The sequence below is a fragment of the Strix uralensis genome, chromosome 19 (assembly GCF_047716275.1).
Source record: "Strix uralensis isolate ZFMK-TIS-50842 chromosome 19, bStrUra1, whole genome shotgun sequence".
Classification (NCBI taxonomy): Eukaryota; Metazoa; Chordata; class Aves; order Strigiformes; family Strigidae; genus Strix; species Strix uralensis.
In genome coordinates, this window is record NC_133990.1 from 3,240,483 (window position 1) to 3,256,075 (window position 15,593).

General features: G+C 55.9%; 1 long non-coding RNA gene across 1 annotated transcript; it reads left to right on the top strand.

Moving 5' to 3' along the window:
• Window positions 1-7,855: 7,855 nt before the first annotated feature.
• On the top strand, window positions 7,856-15,318 carry LOC141952040 (uncharacterized). The gene is made up of 4 exons (XR_012631539.1): window positions 7,856-8,244; window positions 14,056-14,139; window positions 14,611-14,666; window positions 14,955-15,318. It is a non-coding gene; the product is annotated as an uncharacterized LOC141952040 (long non-coding RNA).
• The last annotated feature ends 275 nt before the right edge of the window (window positions 15,319-15,593 follow it).

The window sequence follows — 15,593 nt, forward strand, 5'->3', positions numbered from 1 at the left end:
GGCATTGCAAGACCAGCCTCTTTACCAATGTGTGAACGTGAGCTCACTTTCTCCCTCTCTCCTCCTCTCTCCCACTCCTCCCTCCTTCCCTTTTTTTTTCTCCCCAAAAGGGAGGGATGAAGGAGATGTTCTGGGCAACATCAGGACGGTGCTGGTGGGGGGAGGTAGGGCTGGAAGTTTTTTTTTCAGTCATTGTAAACAGCTCAGAGGAAATTCAGAATCCAAAGTGCCGAGTTAAAGTTATCGCAACCGCTGGCTGCGCTGAGCTCTGCCTTGGCTCCCCCTTATTTTGCAGGCAGTTGTGTTTTGAAGGACAGACCCTCTCCTGCCTCTGATTCTTGGGCTGCATGGAGAGTCGGGGCGAGAGGGGAGTGCGAGGCACCCCCACCCGCCAGCATCTCTCTGCCACCCAAAAGAGATCATGGTCTGTCCCATGGGGACTTTTTTAATGACAAGAATTTGCTCTCCCTTCGCATGGCAGGACTCACTTGTAAAGGGATCCAGAGTTAAGGCAGTTGTGAAAGGAATATATTATTGTTGTTCTGCGATTGCATCGCTCCTGGTAGCGTCTTGGCAGGGATGAGGAGCACGGGAACACCTCCACGCCAGGCTTCCTGCTGCCTTCGTGTGTGTGTTTTTGGGCTGTTTTTTTACCCAAATGCCATTTCCAGCTCCCTGACAATCCGGCATATTAAACCCACAGCACAGTCCATTTGCACAGAGAGAAGGAAAATACTACAGAGACTTGTAATAACCAACAATCCCCCAGAGGGGGATCAGAGACAAGAGAAGCAGCCTGGTGTGCACAGCTGCCTCCCGCACCAGACAGACAGACGGACAGACAGGCTGAGGGTGCAGCTCTGACACCCAGGCAGGCAAGGGCTGGGGGGTGGCTGAGCCCCTTTTGGGGGCTGGAGTTTTGTTATTGCAGATCTGTCGAGGCTTTTTGCTGTATTTCTCCTGCAAACCAGCCTCGGCCACCTCCCCGCTAACAGCAGCCAGGCTGGCGGTGTCAGCAAATTTGCTCTTGCAGATCTAATGAGAACCGGTGGAGAAGGTGCTGCCCACAGGCCCCCCAGTGTGGGTCCCCCCTCGAATTTGTGCTGGGACAGACTGGGAGCCCCACATGTCCGTGAACTCCTCGGCTCAGGGACACAAAGCTCAACTCACCTGGGAGCTGCCAAACCCAGCAGTGTAAAAACACAGCAGTGTAGCCAGCCTAACAGTCGGTCATCCTTCGGGTCCCTGGTAACACTGCCACCGGCTTCCAAATCATCAGATTTTCACCTGCCAGCTTAAAGTTTGGATTTGCCTTCTGACCATTAGACACTGGGATTAGCACCTGTGAACCTCTGCTCAAGTATTAACTACAGTGTCCCCAGGTGGCCACCACAGAGCAGAGAAACCCCCCTGAACCCAGGTTGTCATGGCCAAGCTTATTGCCCTCCCTTAAAAATGCAGGGGAAGAGGTGCTGTGCTTAGACCCAGCTTAAAAACAGAGCAAAGCTGCAATGCAGCGCTAGAGCTTTCAAAAAGGGAAAAAACTCAAATTCTGACAAATATGAATGCTCGGGTGATAATCCAGGTGGAGCATTGGTTAAGTTATTACTTGCTGTGTGTTTAAAGAAAAGGACTCTTCAAAGCTTTCGTACCTTGTGTCTTAGTCAATACTGGGCTCACATCTGGTTACCTGGTGAGCCTGGCTGCTGCGGGCCAGGGTCTTGGCTCAAGAGTCTCCATTTAGAAATATTAGAATATTAGAAAAGTTAGTGAGAAATCCCCCAGCCTTTTCAAGGTTTCTGCCTCCCTCTTTGGGGACATCACATCTGGCCCTGGCAGGAGCCCAGCCCCGTTCCCACGTGCCATCCCGCTCCGCAAACAGGAGGCGGTGAGTAAAGCGGCGGCGATGCTCCGCTGCCTCAGAACCCCAAATGAACCTCAACAGCCCTGAACTTCTGCATCTTGTCCCAGATGTGGGACATAAATCAGGGGCAGGAGCACGGGCACACGCTGTCACGCACCAGCTGCCCGTTTCCATGGTTTCCCACAACTATTGCTCTTGAGGGCTCAGGGTTAGGAGGCGACTTGTTCCAGAAGGAGAAAGATGCTGCGTTGACCCCATTGCTGCAAAATCCTGGCTGGGGATTGCACTGCAGGCAGGCAGCGTTGCCCTGCGATGCCCTGCCAGCCCGTATGGCCTCACAGTGACTCCGGTGACTCCCTGGTCCCTTTGGTGCAAGGTGCTGTGTGGAGGGAGGTGACAGCCCCGAGGGCTGAGATGGCATTTCCTCGCCCTGCCCAGCCCAAGCTGCCCATGGCCGCTGCCCACTGTCCCAGAGGGGACCTCAGCACAGTGCCCGCTGCCATGGCAGGGTGGCCCAGGGCCATGGGGCTCAGGAATGGGGACAGAGGACTTGGTCCCCATAGCCAGTGGGAAGGCTGAGATGGGATCAGCTTGGGTAATCCCTGTGGAAGAAATGTCTCTCAGATCCCAATTCATTTTAACACCCCGATCCCTCCCTCATCTCCAGCTGAGCATCGCAGCCCTCCTGCTTTCCACCTCCTTCCCACGGACCTGTCCCCGCGACAGGGTGGCACCGTGGTGCCAGCCCTGCCAGCGGGGCCCCTTCCCTGCCAAACCCGAGCCTGCTCCTCCCGCAGATCTGCACGGCAGGGAGAGATCAAGTGCCTGTTCAAGCCGCCCTCCATTTGCACGGCCGCAGGGGGTGAGGATGGGTTTCCAGCCCCTCCGAGCCTCTGCTCATGCCACTCCGTGTTCCTGCGGGGTCTGTACCCACCTACCGACGGCTTCTCCCACTCCCCCCGTGCCCTCCCACATTGCCTCTCCTCCTCCCCGTGCGCTGGGTGCAATGAGAAATGTACTTGGCTCCCAATCCTCGAGTGGGAGGTGAAGGCAAAAAAACCTGAGACTTCAGCTCCACAGCGTGTGGGATGTAGATGATGGCAGATCCCCACCCTTGACTCCTCCACTGTCTCTGGGGCGAAGGCAGAAACCCCAAATCCAGACCCCCGGGGCTGAGCCCACCTTCCCTCGTGCGTGGGGACAGGCTTGTTATTTGGTTCCTAGAGAAAAGCAGGTGACTTCTTGTGTCCCCTGCAAAGTCAGCTCCCTGGGACCTTCTGACAAACACCATTAGTTGGGGTGGCCCCAGGAAGAAACCCCACGAGCTCCCTCAGGGAGTGCTTTGGGAAGGAGCTGCGGGAGCTGCCCCAAGCCCTTGGTGCTGGTGTGATGGTGGGAGCCCAGCAAGGAGCCCTCTCCCAGACCCTCGAGACACTGACCTGGCCAGAACAGTAGCAGCCCTGAGATTTTAAGTGAAATAAAGGCAGAAGGCACCAGTATGGTAAAGCACAAGGCACCCAGAAGAGCAGCCCTGACTCTGCCCCTTTTCCCTCTGAGCTGGACAGGGTGGGAGGTGGGAGATGCTGACAGGGCTTGTTGCCATTTTTGCTCCCACCAACATGGCCGAGGGTTATTGCAGGACACACGTGTGTGCCAGGTTGGGTGTTCCTCCTCTGTCCTCCTCCTGGAGCTGCTGCGGGCTGCTGCGCTATCTCACCCAGAGATGTTGGACTTGTCACCCTGAACACTGCTGAAACAAAGTCCCTGTTTGCCAGCCCGGCTCACCCAGCATTGCCCCCAGTGTGCAATGCCTCTCTCTCCCCCTTCCTAATCCAGCCCTGCTGCCAACTGCAAACTCCTGGCCTGAAAAGGAATAACAAGACCTTAGGAAACGGCTTTGCAGTGCCTGCTACCCAGGGAGGGAAGGATTTAGCCTAAAGCCTATATAAATGCTCTGTACTTATTGCAGGTTTCCTTCCCCCGGCTTCTCTGATCCCAGGAGACCCATGCGCAATCCTGATGCTCCAGCTCTGCGCCGGCAGCGCCTGCGGCCTGCGAGCCGTCACTGCGGGAACAGGCTGGAGGATAACATGCCGGGGGAGTTAAAAGGGGCTACAGCCAACAGGACCCCCCCAGATCCAGCTGGGGTTGCATCACTGCCTGCATCACGTGGGGGTGTTGAGGCACTTAATCATGTAGCCATCAATGGCGTCGCTGGCACGCTCGGTCGCTAATTTACTCATAAAGACCAGTAGCGTTGAGACACTGGGATTCCCATGTCCTCAACACGGCTGGGAAGAGCTGGGCGAGGGACTTGACAGCGGGGGAGCTGCTGTGTCATCCCCCCCGCCCTGGGCAGCCCCAGGGAAATGAAACCCAGGCTGCTTGTGCAGGGCAAAGCCGGGGGCAGACATTCCTCCTCTGATTGAAACCAGACCTCAGGCGGTGCTGCTGGAGCGAGTGGGGAATGTGTTTAAACCAAACCAGCCCAGGCTCTCCTTCTTACGTGGAAATAGGGTTTGTCTGCTCTGGGGTCTAAGTCTAACAGATGCAGCTTTGTGCAGAGACCGAGGTCTGTGCTGCCACTGAAGCAACCCCGCAGTGGGATCCTGCCCCAAGCCCCCAGCTCCCAGAGGGGACCCCAACCCCGACCTCCAGCTCACCACCCCCCCATGTGGGAGCAGAATGATGCCAGGGACACCAGCCTGAGGACAGGGACAGCAGCACTGCTGGGTGATGCCTGGGCAGGGAGCACAGGATGAAGACACCCAGGCAGGACCCTCAGCAGCAGCAGGCAGAGGGGAGGTGGGTGGGTGAGATGGGGACAGCTCAGCCTCTCCGTGACCTTCTCGAACCTTGTGTCAGCTTTCCACCTCCCTCTGCAAAAAATCCCTACCAACCCACAAAACCTAAAAAACCCCAGGATTAGGAAATCCAGGGGAACAAAAAGAAACAGAGAGGGGCCTTGGGAGTGGGGCTGGGTGCTGTCCAGTGTGCTCACAGGCAGGGCAGGGCAGGGCAGGGCAGGGTGAGAAGCTGCCAAGTCAGCCCTGGAGAGCACCTCCCGCCCAGACCAACCTGGTCCCATCCTGGGAACTGTTGCAAAAACACCCAGTCCCACCCTGGGATTTGAGGAAACTGAAACCTTGTGATGCAACCAGGAGGGATGAAGCAAGAGGTGCTTGCTCAGCAAGCAGGTGACGGATCCAGCACCACAGGGCTGCATGGGCAAGGCATCGGCCGGCTGCTAAACTTCCTCGGACCTTGAAGAGCCTTCGGCATCACCACCTTACCCTTTGCCCCTCTGTGCCGAGCTCTCCCCGCCAGCAGGAACCGGCCGCCCCCCAGGAGCACAGCCCCTGTCACAGCCCGACCCTTCAGCGGTAAGCGAGGATGACAGGGTTATTGGGAAACAAGTCGACACTTCCAAACAGATTCTCTTTGCTGCTCTTTTCCTTCCTGAAGCTGGTCTGAGCATGGCAGGGAAGCCAGCAAGCTAATATATTCGTGTCATCTTGCATTTGGTGCCAGGGCATGAAGTAAACACCGTCAGGGACCTCGCTCCAGTTCAAAGACAAGCGCTGTTTCTTATTCCGATCACATTATCCATGCTCCCCGTACAGCTTCATTGATTCATATCTTAAAAAGAAAAGCCTTCAAAACCCATTAAGTCTGCCTTGCTGTTCCAGCCCTGCTCTCAAGGGCTAGGGCAAGAAGCATTAACTAATCTGCTCACATTACCTTGCTTTGAACCGAGCATCTCTCGGTGTCAATCAAGAGTGTTTGGAAGTGATACGCTGCCACGTGGGACAAGTTTTGACCAATGAGGTCACCCAATGTCAAGCAAGTGGAGGGACTGGCACTAAGGCATCGGCACCTGCACCGCGCTCCCGTTCGCACCTGGGGAGCATCCAGGGTTGGTGCCTCTGGAGGTATGGTGGGGCAGCCCAAGTTATGGTCCTCTGCTTAGTTATGGAGGACTGTACAGTTGTAAACAAGCCCACGAAGGAGCAAGGTCCTGCAGCTGCTCTTTCTCAGGACCTCAGACATCATCTGGGGCGCAAGAGTGGGGACCTTGCCAGTGTCACCCCGTCTGGGTCTCAGCGAGGGGAGAAGGGTTTGCAAGCAGCAACGTCCTCCCAGGGATTACAAAAGCCACGCTGCCTATTGCCAGGGAAAAGAAGGTCCTTCCAGCCTCGTGGGCTCCAGCTCAGCCAGCAGCCGCTGTTTATTTGGCTTCAGTGACTTCACAGCATACCAAAACGTGCTCCTGGGGGCCCAGCGTGCTCCAGCATGGCTGGCTGGGACATCAGGCTCAGCCGCCCCACACGCTCCCTGGTGCCTTGCGTAAGGCAGCTCCGCATCCTCCAGCCTGACTTCCACTCGGGAAGAAATTATTCACTCTTATTTCCATCTGGCTGCAGGAGATGCTTGGCATGTTTCTTCCACCACCCTCCCGAAGGCTTCCCATCCTGCCAGTGCCAGCAGCAAGGCTGGATCTGTCCCCTCTGCCTCCAGCCAGCCCCCAGGTTCAGGGACAGGGTCTGTTTACTGGATGGGCTTAGAGAGATTTGGTTTTACTGACATTTCAAGTGCTGCTCGTGACAGTTGTTTTCAGGGTTTGGAGCATTTTGAGAGGACATGTCCACCATGAGGGGATAAACCACAGTTGTCCCAGGCCCCTGCTGTGCTAGACTTGGGGGTATCTCTGGCCCCAGCTGGATGGGGCTGGAAAGCCAGGCTTCCTGGAAAGCTTGGCTTTGCTTTCTCTTTCAGACCCAGTCATTGAACCTGGACTGATCTAGGTTGCTTGGATTCAGTTCTGGTTTCAAAATCCTTCTGCAGAGGGAAGCTGTTTTGCAGCTAAGTCATGGGAATGCCCAGCTTGGGGCTTTTCTCAGCTGTCTTGCTGCAGACAGCATCTGTCTCACATCAGCCCTTGCCTTGCTCCCCAGGGCCAAACTGGACCAGCATAAGAGGGAGAACCCATGGGATTGCGTGCAGACCCCTGGGCACGGCCCCAAAGGGAGACACATCCCAACTGTGGTGAGAACCAGCGTTTGACCCCGAGGGTCTCCGTGGCTCAGAGCCCAATGCCACGGTGTTGGTGTGGGGCAGGTAATGCTGGGGGTGTGGGCAGCAGAGAGCATTCACCTGAGGACCCTCACAGCAAAGCCCCACTGGGGGCAAAAACCCACATGGGGACAAAAACCCACAGGGGGAATGATCCATGGCTGCCCGGGAAGCCAGTGCCCACGGCTCCCTGCCTGCTCCAAGACTCTTCTCCAGGTCAGGACCCTCATGCACTGTTAAACCCTACAGGAGTGCATGCACACACACAGCTGTCTTCCCCTCGCCCTCCCTCTTACAGAGGTTTCTTTCCCAGTTGTTCTCTTTAACCTAAACCCACAAAGTCACTCGACTCCAGAAGACGTGTTTTGCGTTGCAAAGGGGTGAGCTGGGACAAGGTGTGTGAAGGCATCTCGCTGCCCTGGACCGGGACACCCAAGAAGCTTATAGGGGAGGGAAAGGCTTCCCTGGCCATGGGACAGGCACAGAGGTCTGCGGGGAGACCATGGGGCCAGAGCTGTGCCGTGGGGTGTGCATGCTGCTGAGCGGTGGGAGAGCAGGAAGGAGGCAAACCCAGCCCGGGCAATGGGAGGATGCAGACAAGGTCTCAGGATCAGCTGGCTGAGATGCATCCACGGGGAATTACAGGCAGGTCTGAGCCTGTCAGATTACCGGAGCCGGGAAGGGGGGAGCAGGTTGAGGCAGGTCTGGCAGAAGGAAGGATACAGGAGCTGGAGGGAAAAGGAGGAGAGGGGGGCAAGGTGGCACACGGGAAAGAGGGGAGCAGAGCGGAGCACTCAGCCCTGGTGGTGATGGGGCTGGTGGGGGCAGGGAGACAGGCTGGGGGAGCCCTGAGGTGGATGGGGTGAGAATGGGTTTGGTCCCTCACACGTCACCCCAGAGGCTGCCTGGCTGAGGTGCAGGGCCAGGGGCCAGCTGGGGTGGAAGCACCACATGTGAAACCAATTAAGTGCTCAGTGGGTCACAGACCAGCCACTCGGCTCCCATCCGAAGGTCAGAGGAGAGCGTCCTCATTTGTTGTCTCTTAATTACATCTGATCCTGCCCTAATTCCTCCTAAAACCAGTCCTGAGAGCCTTCAGGTGGCTACTGGGGAGAGGTGCCCGCCAGCCAGGGTAACGGGCCAGTCAGGCACGGGTGACAGCCCTGGACCGAGTGGTGCCTCCGGGAGGGATGCGAGGGGCCGGCGGCGCTGCATGGTGATGGAGGAAGCGCCATGTGCACCACCCTCCTGCTCCTTGGCACGCTGGTCATGATGCTGCGGCGCCGCTTCTTCAACAAAGTCGAACCGTAAGTCCTCTCCCGTCCCCTTCCTGTCCCCTCGGGGCCCTGCGGCTGTGGATGGGAGCGTGAGGGGTGGCCTTGGGGTGCAGGATCTCGCTACTCAGCCTAAGGCCCATCCTTGGAGATACTTGCTGTCCTTCTAGTTTCAGTCCTCTGGGTGACAGCAGGAGACATTCCCTTGAGCTGGGCAGAGGGGAGCCTTCTGTGATGTGATCTCACCTCCCCCCTGCTGCACCAGTGCGAGCAAGGAGGAAACGCAGGATTGGTCCCTGTGTTTCTGGTGTAAAGGGACAGGGCTGAACTCCTGGGATGCTTTTACATGCACCATCAAGGTGTTTCCTAAATGGAACAGTCCAGCACCCTGCTACCCATCCAGACAAGCAGCCTGGCTCCCTGTTTGTCTTCATGGCTCGGCTGGGGAGGAGACCAAGCAGTACTCTCGGCCATGGGGACATCACCAGGCTGCCAATGACACCCAGCAGCGCCCAGCTGGCTGAAATAGCCCTGAGGAGGTCCCGCTCCACCCCTGGGGTGCTGGGAGGTTGGATGAGGGTCTGGGTATGGAGGGTGCTTGAGAGCATCAGCTAAATGTTGGCTCTCAGATGAGCCAGCAGCCACCACCCTGAAGCCGTGGCCCTGTTGCGCTGTGCTCCGGGCCCACGCACGCACACACACTCACACATGTCCTGGCTCCGAGGCAATGGCAGGGAGCAGATGGGAAGGGACTTGCTGCAGTCCCACATCAAGGCAATGACAAAGCCGCGACCGGAGCGCAGGGTCACCTCCTGCTCAGTGCATCCCCACTGCGCCACAGGCACGGTGCCGGCGGCTGCGGCTTCCACTACCTGCAGCTCCCCCGTGTCTTTCGGGAGGGAGTTTTGTTCCCACTCAGCACTCACTTGGCTTCAGCTCAGCAGCAGCAGGGCCACGCTCCTGGCAGAGCTGAGCATCGCCCTCGTCTGCTGTGCAGCCACTTGCTCCAATGCCAGGCTCAGCTCGAGGAGGTTTCCGCTGGAGACGCACAAATCTATTTACCAGTGGAGACTGGAGACATCTGAAAATGGGGAGGTGAAATTGGCACTTAATGAGTCGATTAAGTCAGGGGAGGGAGAAACAAGACTGGAAGCAGGGAAGGCATCTCCCGGCCTGCGTGCCCTGGGCCCTCCCGGTGCTACCTGTAGCAGCAGCTAAATTAAAGACTCATTAAGTGCCTGAGCAAACATGTGCTCACTGCAGAGGTGGGTGCTGTCTCTGGGCAGGGGGTACGGGGGCGGCTGGCGAGGCTGGCAGGGCTGGCAGCCTGCAGGTCCATCTCTTGGGAAGCTGCAGGGTGAGCAGGCAGCACTGCCCGCACACAGGACAGGTACGTGGTGGGAGGACAGGCCACCTGCAGTGATGGCACTGGCTCTGGCAGCACGCGGGCAGACCAGGACCCTGGCCCTGGGGAGGCAGATCCAGGTGCAGCACAAGCCCTGCTTGTGAGAGCAGGGGTGAGCTGCCATCAGGGTGGCCGGGGCAGGGGTGTGGGGGCAGCTTTGTGGCTGGCTCAGCACCCTGTTAGGAGCAAGCAAAGTGTGCAGGTGTGGGAGAAGGTGTCACGGATGCAGGACTGTTTTGTGGCTCAGCTACCGTGTCCTTGCTGTTAGGACTGAGCAGTGGGAAAGCACAAAACTTTACAGGAGGAGGTAGGATGGAGACTGGACCTGAAAAATCTGGGGTTGGGAGGGAAAGAGGGGCTGCCCTGGCTATCTCCAGTCATGACAGGGTCAGCACCCTTTCCACCACGTCTAAACAGGGGCCCTGCAGCCTGGTCAGACCTTGCACCTGACTGCCATCATCACCACCATCATCATCAACACATGGCCAAGGAGACAGCAACGCAGCGCCAGGAGGGACCGTGGCTGGCACCGGCAGCTCAAGGCAGCTCAAGGCTGGACTAGGCACAAGGGCTGCCCGGCATGGTGCGGGGCCCCAGGGAGCACGAGGGAGACTCACGGCTGGATGGCCAGGAGAAGCTTCCTCTGAGCCCCGCTGCGGCTTTCAGACAGACACCTTGTCTGGATGCAGTCACCAGCCAATAGAGAAGCCGTACGCCACTAGATTAGTTCTTTTGGTGATTAATTGCTCTCACCATTAAAGACCAGTGGCTATTAACAGGTTTTCTACTTGCTCCATTTTGGACTCCTACCTCTCCACCTCACTCTGCACTGGCATAAATCAGTGCAGTTCCACTGACAGCTTTATACCAGGAGAGGATTTGTCTCCAGCCATTCGTAGTTTGGAAAAGAGAAGGAGCAGAAGCAAGAGAAAGAAGTGCTGCTGGCCAGGGACGGGGGAGGAGCGGTACAGGTGACCAGGGCAGAAGGACTGAGGCGTTGGATGGGTACGGTGGAGGGCAGACAGCATCGTCCAGACCAAGGCACCAGAGCCCCAATCCAGTTTTGATCCAACTGGATTTTGGTGAGTTAGAGGACCAGGCTGGGCAGGCACCAGGACCCTATACAGCAACAAAGACCAGGATTTTCCATGTGTACTGGTCTGGATGACTCCTGGATTAAAGATAACCCTGAAAACCAGCACACAGTGAAGAAAAAGACAGGAGTCCGCATGTTCCATGGGATAAAGCTGTCTCAGTGCAGGAACATCCCTCTGGCTCTGACGTCCCTGTGTGGGAAGCAGAGCATGTGTCCTGGGCAAAGGACACAAATGAACAGCACAGGCAAGATCAGATTATGTGAAATCCCCTGCTCACTTGACCTCCTTCACGTCCCATCTTCTATTTATATGCCTTGGGGCTGCCAGGGACAGCACGGGTTGTCCTTGGCCTCCACTTGCAGGGCTGGGGGGCTCAGCTGTGGGTCCCTGGGGTTAGGGTTGGCCCCTGGAGCTGGCTGCCACTGTCTCGACAGGAGAGGTTTGAAGGGTTTCCTCCTATCAGCCCAGCCCTGGGGTCTGCTATCCCCCCCTCGCTGGAGGTGAAAAGCAAACTGAAACGCTACCTTGGGCTAACCTCCCCGTCAAGGGACAGGAAGGTCAAGGGGGACTCCTTGGGCTTCAGTGCTTGGGTTTCCTCAACAAGCAGTGATTTATTCTTTGTTTTATTCGATATTTAATGAGAAGGCCCTGGCCAGGGGCCAGGACTGGTTACAGATGTCTGCTCTGTTTGCCTTTCTCATGTTCCTCCCCTCCGTTCCCCCCCAGCAGGAGCTGCTCACTGCCTGCTCCTGAGCAGTGTGTGGGTTTGGGGAGGTAGAGATGCTGCTGACCCCAAGCCCGGGGTTTGGTCTCTGTGCTGGTCCAGAAGGCAGGGCAGTGAGCACCCAAGGGAGTACAGGAGCACCCCAAGGAGCCTGCTGGGAAGAAGAACCAGGTCTGTGAGAGGAGACGACCCCCATGGAGAGCTCCTGGAGAGGGATCAAGTCAGGGACTTGGTGGGGCAGGGCCGGACTATGGCAAAGCAAAGGAGGCTTTTTGGGGAAGTGAAATGTGGATTTGCTTTTACTGCTGCTTTCTCAGCCCCCTCACAACAGTCTGGACAAGATTCCCCAGAGACCTGGAAAGGTGATTTTCCTAGGAGTGGGAGCCAGGGCCATGGAGAGAGGGAGCGTTTGGTGCCTGTGCCGATCTCCCCCCACGAGGACACCCTCATCGCACCCCACACACCGTGCTGCAAGGCGAGAACAGACCCTCTGCACCTCAGGCTGGAGAAAACAGAGCCAGTAGCTTGGCATCATCTGGATTTAACCTTCCAGCTTAGTCCCCTTTGGGAAGCAGGACGTGACCTCCTCATTTCCACCACCCAGGCATGGCTGGCAGCCGGCAGCAGCGGCACACAGCTCTGCATCTCCGGGCTGGAGCAATCAGCGCGCAGCAGGCATGCACAGACAAGTGTCAGCTGAATTTCTGTATGACTTTAAATACATTAGCAAGGCCACAAACACAGCTCCGAAGTGCTGCAGGCACAGCCAAGCTGACAAATAACCCCCAAACCCACCAGCAAGAAAATAATCCCCTTTTTTCCACAGGAGACAAGGCTTAACATCACTTTCCCCTTATATCTGTATAGCAACTGAGCAGATCCACTCTCTACCTTGCTGTCCTTGAATCCAGTACCAGAAGGGTCAATTCTGTGCCACTTCTGCGGAGTCATTATACTGACGGTTATATAAATGTCTGGGCATGCACAAAAGGCAGTGCTGATACAGTGGCTCCGACACCAACTCTCTCCAACACCTGCTTTTCAGCTGGAGAGAAAGCCGAGCAAAGAACATCTCGAGAGCTGTCACACAGAAAGCTGCTGTCTTTCAAGCTGAATGGAGGTCTAAATAGCTCTCACTTCTCCTTTAGAATCTCATTTCTAAATGCAATTAATACTGGCACATGCATAATGAGAGACTGACGAGTGAATACAGACTCCAGCAATAAAGAAGCCAGCCCCAAGTGCTATGTAAATATTACAAATCCTCACTAGAAGCTGACCGGGGGAAGACAGCTTTCTGATGATTAAACCCAAGTGACAATACGACTGGATTCCTACATCTGTCACAATACTACCTGCTGATACATAATGAGCTACACTAAAAGAACTAGCTCTTGCTGCTCTTCAATGCAGATAAAATGTCTATTTGTAGAATGTAATTAATCTCTTCTTCAAAATCAAGAACCTTAGTGTCCTTGGTAACAACATGCCAGTGACTCAGAGAGCATCTCCAGCTTTTTCTTCTGATTTTTGAGCGAGTTATTGAAAGTGACCCCAAATTCTAGCACTGGAAAGGAGCTGTGCTTCAGAAGTGGAAAAGCCAGCTGGGTATCTGGAAGTGGGGATGGGTTTTACCCACCTCTCTGGTCTCTGCAGGGCTCCTTCAGCGGCTTAAGGAGGTTCCTGGGCTTGTTTCAGCCAAGTTCAGGGTGAGACGAGCTCTGTCCCAAGACCTGGTCCCCGACACATCGAGCGCAAATTCCCTTTTACCATCAGGTGTAACCTGGCAGAGAATAATACTGAAAGCAGAGCAAGGGTGAGGATCAAGCTGCTCCCTCTTTTGCCTGGTTTCCACAGGCAATAAGTGCTGTGCGATCGCTCTGTGTGTGTGTGTACACGCACACACGCGTGTGACTGCTCCCCAAACGGCTTCTGAGCCTGCTGGCTTATTTCAGCCAGGTTTGACAGGGGATAGAGGTTCTGAGACATTCAGGCCCTACCAGGTAGCAAAGATGCAAAGCCATGAGCACCGGCTGGCTGAGCCCCGGGTCTCTTTGAGGGTTCTGCTTGGGCATTGCCTGCTCCTCCAGCCACCCTGCTCCAGACTAAGATGGGTGTCGAAAACGCAAAGTTGGGGCACTCAGAAGCACCCAGGGGTCATATCTGCTTTCTACGAATTTCAGTGGGAAGCAACCGCTGCCGGATGTCGCTCACTGACCCAGTTCCAAAGCCCAGGGGAAGGATGGGTCGTGATAAAGGGACAGCTGGTTGGAGAGAGTGAGTGATGGAGAACTTGCATGATTTATTTATTTCCTGGCAAAAAAGAAAAAAATTGTTGGATAAAATCAGCTTATTCCAGGCTAAACTGTGCTCCAGCAATTCCTCGTGGGACTTAAACTGAGGTGCTTGGTCCCGCTGTAAGGGCCGTTCACCCCTGCTGCTGCACGGTGCTTTGCAGAGCCGGGGGGACATGGGGAAAATGAGGTTTTTGATGTTACCGAGGGCTCAGCTCCTACGATACAAAGCCACCCTTTCTTGCAGCAAGTTTTTGCTTTAATTTAGAAAGGGCTGCAGTCAGCACCGCTGCCCACAGCTCACCCCATCTCCTCTGTCCCCAGGCATCCTGAGGGAGAAGAAGAGACCAGGAGAGAGGCTGGCTCTGACCCTCATACCACGTAACACCACTTCGGAGCAAAACCCAGGTGGGATGTAGTAGTTATTTGAGATAGATGTAGCTTTGGGGAAATTGTGGGAAGAAAGTGTTAGCTTGGGGTAAAAAGCCTGGTCTTTGCCTTTCTGTCCTGCTCACAGACCCCTCAGGCATTTTAGTGATGGTTTCCTTCTGTTTCATCCAGGATTTATAGGTCTCTGCCTACTGGTGAGGCTGTGAAGCCTCTAGAAAAGTGGCTCACTCTGGGGGAAGGAAATTAGAGCCTCAAACAGCCAGACTGGAAGGGAAAAGCCCATTTTTCCAACACTTTCAATAGCAGCTCAGTTCCCAGGTGAGGGCACATCCAGCCCTTCCTTGGTGGCCTCCTGCCCGCTGCCTGGATGCCAGGAGCACCTCGTAGGGACAGAAAAGACAGCAGAGCCGGTGGTGGACCAGCTGGGGGGAGCATGGGGCGCATGTGATGTGGGGATTTGGGACTGATGTGGCTTTGTGTCCTGCACAGTGACCCCAGGGAGCGAGGGCTGGCTCCAGGCTGTCGGTCTGCGGCTCCCAGCGAAGGTAGGGCAACTCACACCGCTGTCTTGGCCCCGGGAGGAAACCTTTGGTGTCCAGGGTGAGGGGACCCTGGCCTGGGCTGGGGCATGTGTGTGGGGTTCAGAGGGGAATTGAGGCCAGGACTGTCTTTTCTAATCCCCCCCAGCCTACAAGGCCCTCCTGAATGGGCTCCCGTGGGCAGCTCAGGGACTCACCTTGCCCTGCCTTCCCTTTGGCAGATCCCCCAAGGTTCATAACCTAGTCTGTCCAAGCTCAGCAAATGATTAACAGTGACTTCTTCTCCTCCTGCAGCTTCCCTGCACCCTGCAGCCAGCACCCAGCACATCCCAGCCTTGGCACATGCCGAAATCCCCAGCAAAACAACCCACAACGCCAACCTGCACACCGACAAACCCACACCACCCCAGCTCCCCTCCCGCAGCTCAAGGAGGACCAGGCACTGGGTTAAACGCTGGCACAGAAAAGAAATTTGCCTGTCTTTAAGGCTGAGCCCTGGGGGGTGGCCAGCAGCCCCATGGCAATGCCCTCTGCAAGCCAAAACGCAGCCTGCGAGCATGGGGCGAGCAAGTGTCCTGCTCCCGGCGGTGGGGTTCACACACCCTCTGCAGCTTTCCCATCTATATAAATACGTTAATAAAAGATCAGTTTGCAGACACAGCTTGCTGTAGATGACAGCATTAGAGGCGCATCTGTTTCTACTAAGCACCAGTCTCGTGCTGGGTTTATTTGGTCCATTTGTGGTGGGGAAGAGTTGCTTTCAGAATTCAGAGATGTCTCGTGTCTGGGAGAAGTGGGGGGGGCGGGGGGGGGGGGAATATATTTTTGGCTCTATTTAGCCACAAAAATTTGGGTTTAGAATAAAGAAAAATATTCCTGTTTTCTGTTTGCTGCCAAACTGAGGCAGACGATTTCTTGTGCAAGTCTTCATTT